The following is a 4914-nucleotide window of genomic DNA, read 5'->3' on the forward strand; positions in this document are numbered from 1 at the left end:
GGTACTTTTTGTTGTTTGTAAATTTTTATAAAATTGTTTTCAGTAAAATCCACTGGTGAAAATTGTCCATCAAATATTAAAAACCAACTTTCACTATTGTAGTGAGTCGGGTCGATCCATGGGGAATAGAAACACTTCAAGTTCCGCGATACAGTCACACTTTATTAATATTAAAATACAATGTTATTGCACATTACACAACATAGATGCTTCCATAACACAAACTAAAGATGAAATAATAACTAAAAAATCTATAAAAAAAAAAATACAGGAGCATTTGGCAATATCTATTGATCTTCTTCTAAGGGCTATGCCTGCACATCTATATGTTAATCTTTGAGTTGAAGATTGTGCAAATCCTGCAGCAACTAAAAAAAACAAATGTCAGAACCTTGATTAAATTAAATACACAAGACATCAACTAACTATTGAAAGTAGCAATCAAAGAATTAAGTGGCTATGCTATTACTATGCATGAATGAAGACCTTACACAATTTCTAAGTGGACATAAGCTGCTCCTAAACTATGACCGACACACGTTACACACATACATAACAAGTCAAAGAAAAACAAGTGCTTAAGAAAAATTGGCATCTGTAAAGCAATAACAACTCCTAAATAGCCTCAAATCTAAATGTCACTTAGTAAAAGTAAAATGCATACAACCAAATTTTCCAAACTATAACATGACTCTAAGGAAATGACAGACATAAAAAAATTGACAGAAAAATAGCATACCTAACAAATGGTTAACCTTCCTCAATAAGATAGCAAATCAAACCCACCACTATAAACCCTAAGAGCACTTAGCTGTAATGAACACAACGACTAAACTAACCAATTTAACATGATGCAGGACAAACAATAGATAAAGTAATGCTGAAAAGTAAAAACATGTAGCTAATCTAACGTCAATCTAAAGTTATCTTAAATCTGTATGAAATTTAAAACTAAAATAAAACAAGCAATAGAATAATGCCAAAGCTATGACATGCCCTATGTGGGTCCTAGCAAAATAATACCTAAGATAAAAATTGGAAAAGGATTAGAGGTGAGAGAGGGAGAGAGAGTTAACGTGGGGAAGAGATAGAGATTGGAGATAGGAAAGAGAAATGGAGAAGTTGGCGTGTGAAAAAGATATGAAAGAGAGAGAGGTTGACACAAAAGAGGTGGGCCCACACGTTTTTACAACTTAATTTACCTAATCTAAAGTAACCTAAATCATTTAACCACAATAAATTACTTTAAATAAAAATCTAGCTACACATTAGGAAAAGTAATAACAAAACAAAAAAATCTAACTTTGAATTCGTTGAATCTTGACACCCTACGAATTAGGTAACTAAGTAAATGGCAATTCTGGCTTGCCAAATTAGTGTAGAGGAATTCTAATTCAAATAAGAGAATACTAAATTAATTACTTAAGAGTTAAAGCTAACATTAACTTTTCATAAAGTCAAACTAACCTAATGATAATGAAATTTAAAATCACCTAAAAAGAAGGAAACTAACTCACGATTTTGCTTTCCATTTTAGTGCTAGGTCAATCTAAGTTACTAAGGTAATGTTAATTTAATTACCTACCTAACAGTCAGTGCCAACACTCATCTTTATTCCCTAAAAGTAAGGCTATTAAAAAGATGAGCAAAAAAAATTGAAAACCTTTGAAAAACGCAACTAACTCACACCCATGATTTAGGCAACTCTTTTTTTTTTTTTTACTCTTGACTATTGACTCAGCCACCTAAAACTAGCCCTAATCAGCACACTTCAAGGAGGTCGACCTCCTTGAAGTCTAACTAAAAAATGGCTTTTGAAATTTAACCTAATTGACACTTGACAAAATTTACTCACTAAATGTTTTCGCCCAAAATGCCCATGGTCAATTGTTCAATGATTAAAAACGCATTTACATATCTGACCACCACTGAATACAGATTGAACTGGCTGGAATTTATGACTATTGTGCCAAAATTTCTATCATGCACGCTGGAATTTTAAAACTTGATTTATCGATTTTGAGAAAAACATAACTGTGCAGCCTTCAATCAAATGCAATCCTATTCAGCCACTTGATGTAAATTTAAACTCAACCTTTGACATATCCTCCATAGCATCTTAAACTCAGATCTGTAACGATTTTACATAATTTTAACATAAAAAAAAATACAAAAAGCATTACACGATTTTTTTTTTATCCTAAACTACGAAGGAGATGCAAGAAGGTTTACCTTTCGGAAGCCCGATGAGTGTAGGTGCAAGAAGAGCGGACCATGGCTTTCAGAACATTCCAGTGACGTCCTCTAATGGCTGCTTTGATGTCTGCAAAAATCTAGTAGGGTTCACGGTGGATGGGTAGAGGAAAGAAAAGCACAAACACCCTTAAGAAGAAGATCTGATCGTTAGATACAAGAAGGCCAACTGGATCTTCGATAGTGTTTGATTACTCGAGCACGAATCATGTTGTTCTCCTGCTAAATCTCTGCAAAAATGCAACAACAACCATGAAAAAAAATGCACAAAGAAATTTACATAAATGAAAATGAATGGATAAAGAATGATGGATTGATAGAAAGGAAGTTTTAGTCGGATTTCCGATGAAGAACACGTAGGCTAGATGCAAGAACAAAGTGGGGATTTTTTTCAGTAGCAATGGACAAGAAAACCTTCTATGGAAAACACGTCCCATATGAGGAGGTTCAGAAAGCTACTTTTTAGAAATTTTCAAAACACCTCTTATATTTCCAAGAAATTCATTTTTATTCAAAAATCTTTCAAAATTGCATTTGGCCTAAAAATGCCCCTTTATTTTGAGTTATTTGGAAATTCGTAAAACATGAAGTTAGATGGATATGGGTTTAGGAATGGATATTAGAATCTTGTCTGATCCAAAACCCACAATGCTACTTCTGGGTCAGATTTGGATCTGATCCAGTGTCGATTTCGCTCCAAAACATTGAAATGCTTCTAACTTCTTCATTTTAACTCCATTTTTTGCTCAAATTTGAAACATAGCTCTTTGAACCTTACAACGACCTAATCATGGATTTAAATTCTGAAATTGCCCTTATATGCATATAATTAATGACTCAAATATGCTATATTTCATGCAGCATCATTATGTATAAATTTTTCGAATATTTCGTACATTTGAGAACGAAGGGTGGGAGGATTAAGATCCCCTAATTAGGTGGGATCTTTTTACAAAACTTTTTTTTCTAGATTTGTTCTTTATTTTTTCTCTTCTCTATTTTCTTCTCGTCTTATGCAAAAAAAAAATGGTGGAGATTCCGGTCAACCTCCAAAACATGTTTTGTGGTAGACTCTTTATTAGGCTTTGAACTTGGAAGAGATCACCTTTATATCTCTTTGTTAGCTCCTACACTCTCTTTTTTTTAAAAAATTTAACAAGTTAATTTTTTTTATACTCTAACTCCTACTAGTTAAGCAACCTTTTTCATCATTGTGAATACCAAACACAGATACTGATGGTCCTTTTGACGTTCACAATATTTTACAAAATTATTCTCAATAAGAACAGGTGAAAACCGGCCATCAAATACTAAAAACCAACTTCCACTATAGTAGTGAGTCGAGTCGATCCACAAGGAATGGGATATATCCAAGATCAAATGTCCAAATGAACTTCACTTTATTAGTAAAATAAAAACACCGTTTATAAACTAATGAATGAATACAAGCATTCAAGATACAAGTTAATGCTCAAGGTGCAAAGAAAAATTCCTATCTAATGTGTTTAAGCCTTCTATGCTCTCAAGTCAATTTCGCCTTCTTCATAAAATTTTGCATTTACTTCCAAAATGTCGAACTTGACCTGAAGAATGTGCACACACCCTGCAAAGACTCCAAGAAAATACTTTATAACTCAAAATAAACAAGTAAAAACTATCTAACCTAATATGGTGATCTATCTCACCTAAAAAAATATGACTAACACTCATGTTCTATCTAACATCCGGCTTATCTAATACAATAACACAAGTGATAACTAAGTAAATTCAGCAAACAACTGAACTCAACCACGTCAACATGATGCACTATTAGTAACGAATGAAACCATGATAAAAATTAAAAACACTTGACTAAACTAATGTTAATTTAGAATTATCTTAAATTTGCATGAAATTTAAAACTAAAATAAAACAACCAAGAGAATAATGCCTAAGCTATGACACTTCCTATGTGAGGTCCATACCAGCTAAATGGCAACCAAGAATGGATGACACGTGGCTGGGGTGGGACCATCAAGGAAAAATTAATCTTAAATTAAATTAACTCACTAATTATCATATGACTAGGGTAAGTAAACAGACTAAGATGAATTCTAGAAGTCTCCTAAATTAACTTTTGTAAAATTTAACAACTAAAAAGTAACATTAGGAAGTAAAAAAAAAATACTAAAGTCAGCGTAAGGTGGGGTCATGGAGAATGATACCTACGAGAGGAAGAGAAAAGGAAAGACATTAAGCATAAGGGAGAGAGAAAATGAAAGACAACATGAGAGTGCGAAGGTCAACTTTTCTAAATTTTAATTCTACTCTACTACTTACCTAAATGCAATTCAAAATTAACTAAATGCATATGAGTTACCCAATAAAGACTATCCTAAATAAAACGTAAATCTATCTTAAAGTAAATTTGATTCTAAAAAAAACTCTATTCAAAACAAACAACTCACACTCCCTACAAATTAGGAAACCACTTTTTTGTCCTTTTCAACTTTGACCCTAAATAAGCTAACTAATGCTTAATGTCCTCCCAGGAAATCGATCTCCTAGAAAGCTCCTTGCTAAAATCAAGGAATGGGTTCATAAAGGCTAAGATTTAGTTCCTAAAAATAAGAGTTAGACTTTTTTTTTCAAATGTCTAAATTACCTTTACACGCATGACCA

The sequence above is a fragment of the Nuphar pumila genome, chromosome 13 (assembly GCF_984573655.1).
Source record: "Nuphar pumila chromosome 13, dmNupPumi1.hap1.1, whole genome shotgun sequence".
NCBI lineage: Eukaryota > Viridiplantae > Streptophyta > Magnoliopsida > Nymphaeales > Nymphaeaceae > Nuphar > Nuphar pumila.